The sequence below is a fragment of the Chionomys nivalis genome, chromosome 13 (genome assembly GCF_950005125.1).
Source record: "Chionomys nivalis chromosome 13, mChiNiv1.1, whole genome shotgun sequence".
Classification (NCBI taxonomy): domain Eukaryota; kingdom Metazoa; phylum Chordata; class Mammalia; order Rodentia; family Cricetidae; genus Chionomys; species Chionomys nivalis.
In genome coordinates, this window is record NC_080098.1 from 7,959,324 (window position 1) to 7,975,278 (window position 15,955).

The 15,955-nt window shown below is 45.8% G+C and overlaps 1 pseudogene; it reads left to right on the forward strand.

Moving 5' to 3' along the window:
- The first annotated feature begins 759 nt into the window (after positions 1-759).
- On the forward strand, positions 760-850 carry LOC130886281 (U2 spliceosomal RNA; annotated as a pseudogene).
- Positions 851-15,955: the final 15,105 nt, after the last annotated feature.

The following is a 15,955-nucleotide window of genomic DNA, read 5'->3' on the forward strand; positions in this document are numbered from 1 at the left end:
TATGTTCTCCAAGTGTTGGGAACCACCCCCTTTTCTCCTTTAGTTATTTTTTCTTTTTGTTTTTTTCTCTTTATTTTATTCTTTTTTAATTAAGATTCCGCCTCCTCCCCGTTTCCCATTTCCCTCCCCCTGCTCCCACTCCTCTCCCCCTCCCCCCACTCCATTCCCCCTCCCTCTCGATACTGAAGAGCAGTCCAAATTCCCTGCCCTGCAGGAAGACCAAGGTTCTTCCACTTCTATCTAGGTCTAGGAAGGTGAGCATCCAAACAGGCTAGGCTCCCATAAAGCCAGTTCATGTATTAGGATCGAAACCTAGTGCCATTGTCCTTGTCTTCTCATCAGCCCTCGTTGTCCACCATGTTCAGAGAGTCCGGTTTCATCCCATGCTTATTCAGTCTCAGTCCAGCTGGAGTTGGTGAGCTCCCAATTGATCAGTTCCACTGTCACAGTGGGTGGGTGCACCCCTCGTGGTCCTGACTTCCTTGCTCATGTTCTCCCTCCTTCTGCTCCTCATTTGGACCTTAAGAGCTCAGTCTGTTGCTCCAATTTGGGTCTCTGTCTCTATCTCGATCCATCGCCAGATGAAGGTTCTAAGGTGATATGCAAGATATTCATTAGTATAGGATAGGGTCATTTCAGGTTCCCTCTCCTCAGTTGCCCAAGGTACCAGCTGGGGACATCTCCCTGGACACCTGTGAGCCCCTCTAAAGTCAAGTCTCTTGCCAACCCTAAGATGGCTCCCTTAATTAGGATATATATTTCGCTTCTCGGCCTTTTGGCTAAGATCAAGTGTAGTATCTGTTCTTATCAGTTTAATCTCCTTTAGTTATTTTGAAATCTATAATCCATTTCCATTCAGTGTGGTTGCCCTACTGTGTTGCAGGATACCAGAACAATTTTCCCGGCTAACTAGGTTTAGGTGCCCAGCCTCTGGCCTCTCACTCCCTCCTTTTTCTTCTCTTTCTTGTCTCAAGGGTCTTCTGTTCTATTCTCTGCTGCTAGATGACCAACTTTGAAATATTCCTTATGATAGTCACAGATGTGCGTGCTGCTCCTTCCAATCAGCCCCGCTTCTTTTGAACGGTAAAGACAAGGTGCAGAGTCCACCTCGGAGCAAATGGAAGGTGAATGGACGGCAGAAGTGTGGTGGGCAGACGATGGAGTGTTGTCCAGTCACACAGAAGAAGGAAATCCCATTGCTGACAGGAGAATGGATGCAACTGAAGGATATGATGTTGAGTTAGATAAGCCAGGCACAGACAGGCAGGCCCTACATGCTCTCTCTCTCTCTCTCTCTCTCTCTCTCTCTCTCTCTCTGTGTGTGTGTGTGTGTGTGTGTGTGTGTGTGTGGCAGAAGCTAAAACCTGTCACCTGAAAACAGGATATTAACCCCTGGAGTTTGGGTGGGAAAAGGATGGTCTGATTTGATCAGTGCACACTGTATGCATACCAAATACCATCCTGGAAACCATTCATGCATCCAGTTAGGATACATTAATAGTCTTTAAAAATTAGGGTCTCCTCTAGCTGTATTTCAGTGTTCTGGCTAAAAATTCCGTAAAAAAGAAAATGAAGCCAGACACAAATGCTCCAGATAAAAATGTCTTGAATACCACACTGAAGAGTTCTTGGTCTCTGGCCTCACTAGTCACCGAAGGACAAATGGCTGAACTCCCAGTCAAAGGTCAAATGGAAAGATTGCCTTTCCCTCTAGCCCAGCCTCATGGCCCAGCATCACGGCCACACTGAGCGATCCTCTAGCTCTGGCTCAGCAAGCCAGACCTGCAGGTTTGAGTTCACATCACGACTGGAGAGAACAGCTTCCCAGTCCTGATGGTAGGTTACAGTGGGAAAATCCCCACATAAGTCGGTATTCTCAAGCCATAGTTCTCTGCTACTCAACTCTCACCATTTCCCTAAATCCCGCAGCAGGGTTAGTGTTAATGAGACCCTCCTATAGCAGGTCAGCTCAGGAGGTTGTTGGGGAAAGCAGAGGTACTCAGTCGGGACCGCTTTCTTCCTGGCGTCTGCTCTGACACTTGATATCTACAAGCTTTGACCAAGAAGGGAAGGTGGTTAGGAGGCACTCAAACTCTGCCAGCATCCGTGCTTACACAAACTGAGTCACCGAAGTCATCACAGGGTGAAGAAAAGAAGTGGCTCCCCCACCAGCAGCCCACTGGCTGGATAGAGCCCAAGGAGGGATGCATGGCTGAGACTGAGGTTCCACACCAAGCCACTTTCCTTCCTGGCCATGGAAAGCTAGCTCTAAGATTCTGGCCAGAGGCCAGTGTGCTGGGATAGGAGGCTGGGAATGGAGCTGTCAGTCACAGGACAAGCAGATGCTGCAACCCTGGCTGCTTCCTCCTTCTCACACGCCTCCTTTCAGTACTTAGGTGTGCATATCGGACAGCAATGATAATGTAAGAAATACCTAATCTTGGAGGCTGGAGAGGTGGCAAGCCGTCACCTGTGTTGGTTTCTCTAGAGGGCCAGGATTTATTTCTTAGCCCCCACTTGGCAGCTCACAACCATCTGTAACATCAGTTCCAAGGGATCTGACCCCCTCTTCTGGCTTCAGTGGATACCAGACCCACAAGTGATGTGCATACATATATGTAAGCAGAAACACTTATATACGAAAGTAAAAATAAATCTTAAAAATTAGCATGGTTTATACAGGATAGAACTACATTAAAGCATCAGAGACATGCATCTCTAACCACATCAGACGGATGCAGTGAGCAGCTAGCTCCCTCTCACCCCCATGCTTCTCTATTCCCTTTCTGTAGACACTGAGTAGGCCCTGAGATTGTGGGAGTGCACTGGGTCACCAAGTCACATCATGGAAGACAGTTGCCTTGCCGCTTGGCTGGGACGTGCAACTGTATTTTGTATAGAAGACATAGGTTCTGGTTAAACCAGGCTGCTTAGAGCTAGGGAACACTGGTTCTCACAGCAGAGATGAGTCTACAGCCATGAAGTATGCTGCTGGAGAGTGTTGTGAAGATGGAATGAAATTCTCCCTGGAAAGAATAGGTCAGGGCTAGCTATGAGCACACAGGAGGTGAAGCCCCTGCAGTCACTGCAGAGTACGGAACTCCACCACCTTCCCCTGACGGTTTCAGAGCCAGCCCCACACAGACCTGGCCACTCAGTCTTCCCACTCTCTTTTGTTGGCATGGTGCCTCGCCTGTTTTATGGTTTGTTTTACTGGCATTACGGATTTAAATGTCCTGATTTCTCATAGGTTTGTGATTTCCTGGAAGACATAAATTATGTTTTGCTGTTTAGGTTGCACCCTCCACACTTGGCAAGAAGCCTGTCAGAGTGTAAGCTAAAAGGAATAGCTTCCTAGACAGAGAAAACAAGCCCTCCTCTCCTCTTGCTTTCTCTGGTCCCTTGCATCAAAACAGAGAGGAGTTTGTCGTCTTTTCTTTTTCTCTTTGCCGTTTCCGGTGCTCTTCACACTCTCACAGGTCTCTTATGTGTCAGACACCAGGTTAGCCTCAGAAGAGAGGAAGGCACTGGACACCACACCTGCCTTTGGAAGCTCAAAGTCTAGTAGGGAAGACAGACAAAAAAGGAACAACCAAAATATGATATGGTCTGAGCATGTTGGGCACGCCTTCACTCCCAACACTCACAAGCTGAGCCAGGAAAATTAATTTTAAAGACACCACGAGTCACATAGCAAGAAACACACACACACATTGTATTAAGAAATGTTATTTTATGTGTGTGGGTGCTTTGTCTGCATGTGTGTCCACACACCTCATGTGTTCCTGGTATCTGAGAATGTAAAAAGAGACTTTGCGCTGTTTTCCCGGCTGCCCAGACCAGAATAATCACACAGAAACTATATTAATTACAACACTGTTTGGCCAATGGCTCGGGGGTATTTCTAACTAGCTCTTACATCTTAAATGAACCAATTTTTATTAATCTATGTATCACCATGAGGCTGTGGCCTGCCAGTAAGGTTCTGGCATCTTTCTCCTTTGGCAGCTACATGGAGTCTCTCTGGCTCCGCCTTCTTTCCATCTATGTTCAGTTTAGTTTTCCCACCTCTCTCTGCTCTCCCTGCCACAGGCCAAAGTAGCTTCTTTATTAACCAATGGTAGCAAAACATTCACAGCATACAGAGGGGAATCCCACATCAGGAGGATGCTAGAAGAGTGTGTTAAATCCCATGGAACTAGAGTTACAGATGTTTGCACGCAGGAAGAGTAGCCAGTACTCTTGACTGATGAATCATATCTCCAGCCCATTATTATACCATGTCCAGAGGACTGTGTACACACGGGGAGTTAGATTCCTGAGGGCTGTGTACACATGGGGGAGTTAGATTCCTGAGGGCTGTGCACACATGGGGAGCTGGATTCCTGAGGGCTGTGCACACATGGGGGAGCTGGATTCTTGAGGGCTGTGCACACATGGGGGAGCTGGATTCCTGAGGGCTGTGCACACATGGGGAGCTGGATTCCTGAGGGCTACGCACACATGGGGGAGCTGGATTCCTGGAAGCCCCTGGTAAGCAACAAAAGCTAGGAGAAGCCCAAAGGCAAAGACCCCTGCCATTTATTTGTTCCACATTGGGGAGGAAACCCAAGGCTTTGCACAAGCTGGACAAGGACACCACCACTGCGTTTCATCCTCAGCCTGTGTTTTCCAAAGCAGCGTTTTGCTCTATGGGCTATGCTAGCCTGGAACTCATGACGGCCCTTGCTGAGGGCAAAGAGTACAGGTGCTCACTGCACTACCTAGTTTAACATGCCCGTGTGCCTAGAATCTGCTCTCTTCCCGCGGTGCCTCTTGGAATAGGCATTTCTCATGGGTGTTTTCTAAGAACTACATTTCTAAAACGCCTTATAGAAATTTTGTGTGACTAATGAATTGGTAAGTAAATTATTTTTTTCTAAATTCAAAAGCAGGAGAAAAGAAAATGATGTTGTGGTTGCTGCTTGTTTTACAGCTGATGGTTTCCAATATCCCTGCAAAACCCAACTATTGTGGAAAAATCTTTTCTCTTCCAGACAGGGAGAATTAAAAGCCTAAGTCTGGGCTCCGGGTCTACTCACCAACCATTCCAACTTCCATTGTAGTGCTCAAGAACAGGATTATAAATGTTAGAGTTCATATCAAGCTTCCATAATATAAAGAGCCCTGGTATTAATTATGATGTGAGTAGCCACCCCACTTACTATTATTGAATTTTAGCATTAGGCTGAGTCTTGAAAATCATTTGGGTTTTTGGTTCTGCATGAAAAGAAATAAAGCAAAGGTAGAGCGTCCAGGAGGAACCTGATTCTTTGTGTTCACAAGGGGTCATCTGACTGTGTACACCTGTCCCCTGCCCTGTCCCCTACCTAGCAGGAAGCTTTAGTAACTTGCCACCACTCTCCAATGGCCAGGATCTTAGCTTCGCCCTCCCTCCCCCTCCGTGTGTGTGTGTGTGTGTGTGTGTGTGATCTGTGTGGAGGTCAGAGGACTGCTCTGGAAGTCAGTTCTCACATTCCACCCTGTCAGAGTCTTTCTTGCTGTTTCTGCCTCTGTGCTGTGCTGTATGGTCAGGCTAGCTGCCCCCAGAGCTCCCAGCAAAACTGTCTCTATCTCCATCTCACCTTCAGGAGTGCTGAGATTACAGATGTGCGCCACTGCACCCAGCCTTCCCTGTCTCCCTCTCACCTTTAGGAGTGTCAGGATTACAGATGTGCACCACTGCACCCGGCTTTTCCTGTCTCCATCTCACCTGCAGGAGCGTTGGGATTACAGATGTGCACCACTGCACCCGGCCTTCCCTGTCTCCCTCTCACCTTTAGGAGTGTCAGGATTACAGATGTGCACCACTGCATCCAGCCTTCCCTGTCTCCATCTCACCTTCAGGAATGCCAGGATTACAGATGTGCACCACTACACCTGGCCTTTCCATGGTCAGACCTGTTTGACTCGGGTGGCCAGCACCTTCTCTGCTGAACCATCTTCAGGCTGTTTGCTCACTCACTGTAGAGTGCCTCCTTCCTTCCTTCCTCCTCTCATTCACAATCAACTTCATTTCTTAGAAGTCAACCTCTAAACTTTGTATTCCATGCCCCTGTACTTTTAGGTTGACATCTAAAAATTGTCACTGTAAAAACAAGGAGTTACAAAGTGTTAGTCTTTAGTTTACTACAAATATTATTATCAATGACAAATAAATCTTTCTTGGTTCTCTTTACATTTGGATTCTAAAATATAACACTAACTATGTCTTTGTGCTACCTAGAATTACTCATTAAACACAGAAATTTCTTAAAAGTTGGAACTTTTTTTTAATAACTATGCTAAATTCTATTTTCTTACCTAAATGTCAGTCCAGTGCATTTTTCCCCTAGAAAGTTTTAAAATTGGTAACCCACCCAATCATGTTTCTCCATAATACACATAGATATAAAACAAACATTTCAAATGCCTTTTTCTTTCTTTTGTCCTTATAAACATAATCAGTATGCAGTCTGTGGTTTTTATAACTGGTTATTAAATGTGAAAATAAAAGTTTATTGGAATCTCATTTGTTGAGATGGCTTGGGAAGAAGTGGTTTGTACTGACGTCCAGCTGACATTTTGGTCGCTCTGCTCATTTCCATGATTTGGCAGTGGTTTGAATAGGAAGCACAGGGTCTGCTTTGGTCACCTAGAGCATCGTAACTCTGACGGGAGCAGGGAATGGAGGACCAGACACTCAGGAAGGTTTAGGCAGAGTCATGTGAAGGCTGAGAATATACCATGGATTTCTTATTTTTAAAATTGAATTATTTATTTATTTATTTAGTGGCAGGGGGTGGTATTTAGTGCCACCACATAGGTGCAGAAGTCAGAGAGAACTTCCAGGAGTTGGTTTTCTCCTTTTACTATGTAGACTTAGAAGTAAAACTCAGGTCATCAGGTTTGGTGGCAAACCTCTGCCCACTGAGCCATCTCACTGACCCTGTCTCCCAGGGCTGCACCAAGCAGCTCTGAACTTCTTCGCGAGGCACCACGGGACTGCAGGTGACTTATCTCTCTTCCCTCCTCACTCCTTCAGGGGAACAGCTACTTGAAAGGTTTAATTTCAAAGAAATTGGTAGAAGCATCATTTAGGTTTGATGCAAACAGGAAGTTGTCTCCCCCAAGACTGATTAGAAAGTGGCATCACACTGTGTTGTCACCAGATGTGTGCAACGACCTCCGTGACCAGCCGTGGAGCAGCACTATGTCACCCTATCGCCCTGCAGTGCGGAGTCTGTCTGTCTGTCAGACCCATCTCAGTGCAGACAGTCATCAGATGGTCTAGCTGACCTGCACAGTTGTGTGAGCATGATCTTGCTGGCTTCATATAATTATGAGATAATTTATGGCAACCTGCCACCTTTTCATCTCAAAAGATCAAAGGTGAAATAATACATGGGAATTTATTAATACAACAGTGACATAGGTGCTGTTCTGAGGCTACTTGCTAAATAAATAGTGATTTTTGAATACAGTTCATTCTGAATCACAGAAACTGCTAGGTGAATAATATCAGGTAAATGCTGTGTAGCACTCATTTTAGTGAGAGCTGTGAGAATCTAAAACTAGGACTGGAGATGAGGCTCAGTGGTCAAGAGCACTGATTGTCCTTCCCAAGGACCTGGGTTCAAGTCTCAGCATCTACATGGCAGCACACAACTGTTGCTCCAACACCCTTACACAGACATACATGTAGGAAAAACATGAATGCACATCAAAAAGAAAGAAAGAATATAAGCCTATGAGTTGACAAGATGGTTTAGCATGGTGAAGACACTTATAGCCGAGACTAATGACCTAAGTTCAACTCCTAGACCTCCAAAGTAGAATAGAGAATCCACTCTTGTAAGTTGTCCTCTGACCGGCATATGTACACCATGGCACAGTAACTCCCCCCCCCCCCAATAAATAAAACACACTGAAAATAAATTTGTTTTATTTATTTTCTTGTTTGTTTTGAGACAGGGTTTCACTTGTAGCCCTGACTGGCCTGGAATTCTCTCTGTAGATCAAGATGGCTTTGAACTCAGAGACTGCCCTTCCTTCCCTCCTAAGTTCTGGTATTAAAGGTTTGTGCCACCATGCCCTGAAGAAATTTAATTAAAATATTTAAAAGACTCTACCATGCTAGTTCCTTTCCAACATGCAATGTTTATGAAATGGATCTTCCTTCATTTTGTTTGAAGAGGCATTTATTAATCATCTTGTTGGCCTCTAAATGACTAATAGTTACTGCCTGCCCACAGTGAATCTTGCACACTGGCTACCAGGTTGCTAAAAGGCTGGTATGCATTATCTAAAATACGCCTTTCTAAACTTAGTCATATAGAAAAATGATATGGAATGTGTTTTGATCCACTTAGGTTTCAAGAACAGAATACTTCAAACTGGAGTTTATAAATGAGATGCTGTATTGCCCACAGTCTGGATACTGAGAAGAACCAAGTCAAGAGGCTGGTAGGTTCAGTTTAGTGAGGCTTCTTCCTCCTAGAAAAAAGCATCTGTGTGTCCTTGTGTGGAGAAAAGATCACTTTGTAGGGGTGCCAATCTCACTCAGAGGGGCAGAGTCTCAGGTCCTCATCGTCTCCCCCATCCTTTCCTTCTGATAGCACTGCTCAAAATTATGTTTCAAAGTATCAAATTTTGGAGGCCATGTTCAGACCAAGACACACTGAGAAAGCAAGGTTTACTGTTATTCTCTTTCTGTTTATAAAGCATCCCCCTTCCTGAAGCAACAGCGCCATTCGAGGTCATTCTCTTGAAGTTCTAAATTAGCTGAGCTGGGCCTCCAGGTCAATAAATTCATCATCTAACTAAAGCACCAACATCCGTCATTTTTCTTTTCCTGAAGAGACTGAGGAGCACAGAAGGCTTCAGGAGACGGCGCTTATGTCGGGGCTGTGAGGCTAGGGCTGGTGTGGGTGTTCTCTCTGATGCACACCTGCTGCCTGCTGAGCCATCACATTTTTCATAGTAGGAAAACACATATTGAGGTAAAACAGTGCCTAACTGATTTGTTAAGTCTGAAATGGAGGCTACCCGGCATGTGGTTTACACATCAGACGCCTAAGAGACATGAAAATGGAAACACCAGGCAAACGGCTGGCCTGAGCGAAGACCCAGAGGCCTAACTGAACCAGAGACATCTTCCAACCTTCTTAACTGTGTTTGGCTGTGGACACAAAATTATTTTGCTTTTCAGTCTTAGCCTTGTGAATAGCAGCCTCTGTGGAGACTCCCGCCGTGTTGCTGGCTGCCACATTTCTCTCAGGAGAAACACTTATTTGTGTTGTATGTCTACATAAACTTTTCACAAGATGGTGTGCAATGCTGTAGAGAATCTCAGCTTGGAATACAAAAGGCCTAGTTCCCAAGTCTGTCTCCCACAGGCTGACTAACTCCGGCCACGCCAGTTTCTATCTCTGCTCTAGTCTGATCCATGTGTTAGCTAACGACGAGAAAGAGGGGGCAGCAGCAGGGGTGGCAGCAATAGCACAGATGTATTAAGCAGAAAGCGACAAAGGCAAGCAGGGAAAAAGCCAGAGTTTCCCTTGGACTTCTGTACATCTGGCCTGTGCAGAAAGAAACTACCTACTCTGGGGGGAGGGGCTTTTCTCCTTAGTTAATTGGTCCAAAGATCTGCCCATTGGCATATCTCCTAGATGATTCCTAAGTCAATTAGCTTAACAACAAAAATTAACCATCACACCTCCCTCCACTCACTGGGCCAGTTCCTTAGCTTCCAATTTTAGTCCTAAAGATGGCTCAGTATATCAAGAATAGATCTTGTGTCCTAAGCGTCAGTGCTGCATGGGCGGTGAGCAGGCCTTTGGGGTTCACAGTCCATCTGGGAAAAGGAACTATAGGCTCCCACATGTTTTTAAACATTAGTAAAGCAATATCATGCACTAGATCAGTGGTTCTCAAGCCGTGGGCATATAGTAGATCTCCTGCATATCAGATATTTACATGGTGATTCATAACGGTAGCAAAATTGCAGTGCTGAAGTAGCAATGAAAATGACTTTATGACTGGAGATCACCCGATTGTGAGGAACTGTGTTAAAGGGTCAAGACACCAGGAAGCAGTAGACCTGGCTCCAGCAAGATGCACATTGTGCCTCCGCTCTCCAGGGTAGCAGTGTTTGGAGGGGGCCCGTGCGGGCTTCTGGGACACGGGGAGCAAGTGTTCGCACACAGATTGATGTCCCCTAGAGAAAGTGAGTTGTTAGTCAATGTCGTGAGACTGGACTGGTTCCCACTGAGTGGGTTATTGAAGGCTTTCCCCTCTCTTCTTTCTGCTTTCTGTGATGAATCAAACCAGCACGGGGCTCCCACCAGAGCCAGGCAGAGGCCATCACCATGCGCTCAGGCTTTCAATCTTCAGAGCTGCAAACTAAATGAACCTGTAAAGATCATCTCCGAGTTTCAGGTATGTTTACATCGTAACAGAAAGCCAGCGCAGACAGGTCCTTAACTAGAAACCCCACCAGACTCCCTAACTCGGGAATGATACCTCAACAGAAGCTCTCTGCTGCCAACTTCCTGTTTGGAGGTTGCATTTCTTAATTTTCCACATTCCATGTCTGCAGTTGCCCTTGGCTTTCTTTGGGGTACCATCTCCCTATTTCACACGATTAGTGCACCCGGCAGCAAAAGCCACGTGCCTCCCTCCTACATCTGACTGCAGACCCAAGCGCTGATATCTGTCTCTGACTCACTTATGGCAGAAATCCTGCTGGTGCCACTGTTGTGTGGACCTCATCTTAAAGGGGAGCAAAGCCCTGGGCCCAAGAGCTCTTCCTTCTGATTGGCTGGTAGTGGGACACACTCTGCAAAGGCGGAATGGAAATGCAGACTCTTGGGAGGCCATGTGACATGAACAGTAGGCCCAAGGCCCAAGGCAAGGAAGTGAGAGATGCTGAAAAGACACCTTGGATTCAGACAGACAGACAGGATTCTTCCCATTCGTCCCTCCCCGTGCAGAGCAGGAACAGCATCATCAGCCCAGAGCTGCTGTGCGGAGCAGGAAGAGCATCATCAGCCCAGAGCTGCTGTACAGAGCAGGAGGAGCATCATCAGCCCAGAGCTGCTGTGCGGAGCAGGAGGAGCATCATCAGCCCAGAGCTGCTACGCGGAGCAGGAAGAGCATCAGCCCAGAGCTGCTGTACGTAGCAGGAAGAGCACCAGATCAGAACTGCTGTGCGGAGTAGGAAGAGCATCAGTCCAGAGCTGCTGTGCGGAGCAGGAAGAGCATCATCAGCCCAGAGCTGCTGTGCGGAGCAGGAAGAGCACCAGATCAGAACTGCTGTGCGGAGTAGGAAGAGCATCAGTCCAGAGCTGCTGTGCGGAGCAGGAAGAGCATCATCATCCCAGAGGTGCTGTGCACAGCAGGAAGAGCATCAGCCCAGAGCTGCTGTGCAGAGCAGGAGTGGCCCACAGAAAGCCTTGTGCTCCTCATTACACAAGCACTCCCACAACTGACACTATCTTAACCTGCACAAGCACATGGCTTTTGCTATTGATCATGTATCGTGTCTGTGATAATCATGTATATTCCCCTCCGTGGGTTCACTTGAATTACCTTTCGTTTACATGACAGTAAACCCCTGGTACCTAAAATCTGCCTTATTACTGGATTGCCAGTTTCCCAAGTGTGAAGACTGCATGTGCTATAGTTACCCAGTATCTGTTACAAAGGGGTTTAGTGAATAAGTGCCACTAAATTATTGTGTGCCAGTAAACTGGTGTGTGCCACAAGCCTCTGTTCTTCCAACAGGGAAATGACAACAGACCAAAGCCTAATTTGCAAACCAACGAGTTTCCTGGAGCTACTCATAGAAGTATGATAAGGAGTTACAAAACCAGGAAGGATTCAAAGAAATCTGCATCACTGAAAAGCCCACCCCAACCTGGGTGATAGCTCATGAAACTTCAACCCTGGAACTCTCTGTACAACTTGTAGGCAGTTCAGCAGGTGGAAAATCCTCCAGGTGATTCTGCTTGTCAGAGTCTTCTCCCCTGAAGTCATCTACTCGTCCATAACTTTGGTGAGGGGCCTGTGATCCTGCTAGTTTCAGGAACTTCTTGAGACTTATGAATTGCCTACTTCCTGAGACTCATGTGACTTCCAATTCTTTTCTAGAGAGTATGTTTTAACTTGGCTTCTTGAGCATTAAAGAGTCTCCCTGAGGGATGGGATGGTTCAATTCTGAAAAAATTGCTGCACGATATAAGAAGATAGGAAGAACAAGTTGTTATGAGGAAGACCCACAGAACAAAGAAAGAGTTAAATGATAGTATTGGAGCTATTCCTGAAAATGTACTGTAACCTGAGAAGCCAAAGGAGGGGTCTCATCCAGGACAAGTCCACAATGAAAGAAGAAACACCCATGAAACTCCTTGAGCTATCACAGAAGCTCATACCCTGGTGGGGTTACCATAGTAGGGTGGTTAGGGCAGTTTGAGAAGCAGAAACTATCTTTTTCCCCTGGGTTTAACTATCTACAATGCTTCTTAACAACCATCTCAAGAAAGGCTCTCTGAGTTCCCGTATCACAGCGCTTCTAACAAAAAATAGCAAAGTCATTACTCAGTTGTAAAAAAACCAGTGAGGAACCAAACTTGATATCAATAAAATTGTTAAACTTCAAGAAAAACTCAGAGTTTGAACTATTCTTTCAAAAGTAAAAAATTTCTCTTTAACATTTTAACTAGTAGAACAAAAGCTAATTATTAGGAAGAATATCTTTTACATACTATTTAGAAGCAAAATATCTACAGAGGTACATTTTCTTTAGAAAATTCTTTAAATTTTTTTAAGCCAAAAGTTTTTCATAAACCTAATCTTAAATATAAACCCATTCACATGCCACCAACTATACACATAGCATCACATACAACACATTATGTGAAAGCTTACTGAGGTTAGGGTCTAAAGTGTCCCCCACAGGTCTCAGTTATTGTAGCTTAGTTCCCAGCTGGTGGAGCCAGCCACAAAGAGGAACTGATCTTGATGGGAAAGTCTGCTGATGGAGTCACCATGAAGCATGGTTGGAAGGTTGCACCTAGTGGGAAGGAATTCGGCCACTGGGGCACGCTGCAAAGAGATGTACATTGTCCCAGGCTCTCGCTTTCTCTCTCCTCTCTTTTTGCTTTTGGTCAATACAAGATGAGCAGTTTTCCCACACCACAGTGCCCTATCTCATTAGAGGTTCAGAAACTCAGAAGCAAGTGATTGAGACCTTTGAAACAGTGAGCTGAAATACACCTTTCTTTCTGATTGTCCTCATAGGCATTTCGTCACAGTAACAAAGACATAGTTAACATCGCACAATTATATTCCATATGTAAGAACACACGTAAACAATACACAGAGGCTATTATATATAGTCAGTTCTTGGTATCTCAGGGGAATTTGTTCTAGGATTCCCACACAATCTCAGGATACCAAAATCCATCCATGCCAAACACCCCTGATATAAAATAGTAGAACTTTCATTTAATTTGTGAAAAACCTCCTACACATCTTAAACTATCCTTAGGTCTCTCATAGCAACAAGTACAGAATGAAAGTTGTTTGCTGTTAAGTTTCTCATAGTTCTTTGTGCATGCTGGGCAAGCGTGATAATACTCCTGAAGCTCTGGTTTACTACACAGCGGCCAGAAAAAGTTTATATTCCCTGAAGACAGAGTCTAAGTTTTGGTATGTTCATTCTGAGTCTGATTGAGTCAGGGGTAGAGAAACTGTGTATTTTTGGGGAAATTGCCCTGCTCAGCACCAGTCCCAACAACAAGCAGTTTCAAGGTGAGGTCTTGGTGAAGCAGCCCCAAAGTGCTATGGAATCCTTTCAGAGTGTGAGAGAGAGTGACAGCAAGCGCGACCCTGAGCTCCCACATATGAGATCACGGACGTGTCCATCCTAGTGGGCTAGGCCGCGGATTGCAGGTGAAAGATGACTGAGGGGTCTGAGAACACAAGCACAAGTCTACCCAGGAAATCCTGCCATGGCCTTTCCCTCAGCGGAGTCATAGTCCACTCTCCCCTAAGCTAAATTCTCTTTCTTTTGGAACCTAGTCATGGAGGAGGGCATGTCATGTTCTAGCTATGCTCTAGGCATGGGTGTACCTTAGCAGCAGGCTGAAATGGTTTGCAGCTTCCCCGCTCCTGAGGAACTTGTGGGAGGAAGATTGATGTACAGGAGGCTTTCGGGAGCACACACAACCACGTTACGTTCAAAATCAAGGCCTTAGTTTGTAGGACCCAGGCTTGAGCAGTCCAATAGAGTTTCAGATTACCTGGTTCCAGGAAAGACCACAAACTGAGACCACCCAGGAATGGACCAACCGAAAGGAGAGTACCTAATACTCCAAAGGAGATTCCTAACCACAGGTTCCAACCATTGTAGATAGGATCTCTTGATGTCCCTTAGCCCAGCACACACACACACACACACACACACACACACACACACACACACCCTTTCACCAGGGCACTCCTGACAAATGTCAGTCAATCAGGGGTCCTGAACCTTAGATCCCTCACCCCACTGTTATTATTTAAAAAAAGAAAAATCCACCCAAACTGCAGTCTTGACTCTCTGATTGTGCCAATTTGTTGGCCTCATGGAGAGTCCGAGTTCCAACTTGAATAAGGAAAAAGGCTCCCCGCTTCTACATACAGGACTCAGCATCCTTGTTGGTTGGGGGGGGGAGCATAACAGGTCTCCACTACAACACACTTGCAAATTCACTGCTTCCTCCAAAGATAAGAGCCTCTGAGGAGTTTGTCAGGAAGTGGGCAATCGCCCTCTGGAACAGTGAGTGTGGAGTCAGGATGAGGCTAAAGTGTTCTGAGAGGATCCCTTCTAGTGAATCAGTTTTGTTGTGGAAACAAGTTCCTTTCAGGTCTGAGGAACTCTCACAGCGGCTGGGAGAGTCTGTCCCTTTGTGGAGCTATTTCCCATCATCCCAATGGTTCCCACTGAGCCCTTCTCTTCCAGCTCTTTAAACCGCTGTGTGGTTCTTGCTGCCACGTTCCCAATTGGTGGTGCTCTGCTCTCAGTCGAATATCGCCTCTAAGACAGAAGCTTGCACTGTCCTAGGACGTTGCTGCCGAGGAGTAGCAGGGGCTGTCTGGCCAGCCCACCCAGGTTGAACCCAGCTTCTAAATGGTGACTTGGCAGTTGATTCTATTCATTAAAATGTTCGCTCCAGTGAACTTTGCCTGAATCTGCCAAAAGTGGTTATAATGACCACCATACAATCTGCTTAAGTCTTAGAATTAATTTCATGGAGTCTGTTTTTGATCAGATACTAAGCATTCTAAATATTAATATAGCTTTTCCATGAGCGGGTGTCAGTGTTGGCGACTTCCTGGGCACTTAATTTTGCTGAGTAGGATTGGCCCTCCTGGGACTGGTTGCTATGCCACAGGGGACAATGGGATTCCTCACACAGTGGTGGCATGGGATTTAGTACTTATTTTCCCAGAAGGAGGGCAAACCTTGACTCTTGCATCCTGGGAGCTTCTGGAAATTAAAGTTAATCCACAGCTTGACACAATAGGACATAATTAAATTCCTCCCCAGGCAGACGGGGACAAGGCTGTGCTGTCTGGCTGTGGACGCACAGAAACACTCTCACCTGACAGAGCAAAGCTCATTTCCCAGCACTGAATGTCAGTCTCTTTCCCAAACTATGTGTGTTGGGCGTGGACATCTTTTTAGAATCAAATTAAGCTTATCTTGACCTTCTTCTTGTGGGGCGTAGCACTGTCAGTCAGATGGGCTCCCCAGCTTGATGTCTGCATTTATGGAATTTCCCATCTCTTCCTTATCTTTTTTTATTAACATCTATGTATTTCCTGGTTCATAAGGCCATTTTCACACACGTGTATCATCTCATTTGACTGTGTTCCCCAAATGCCT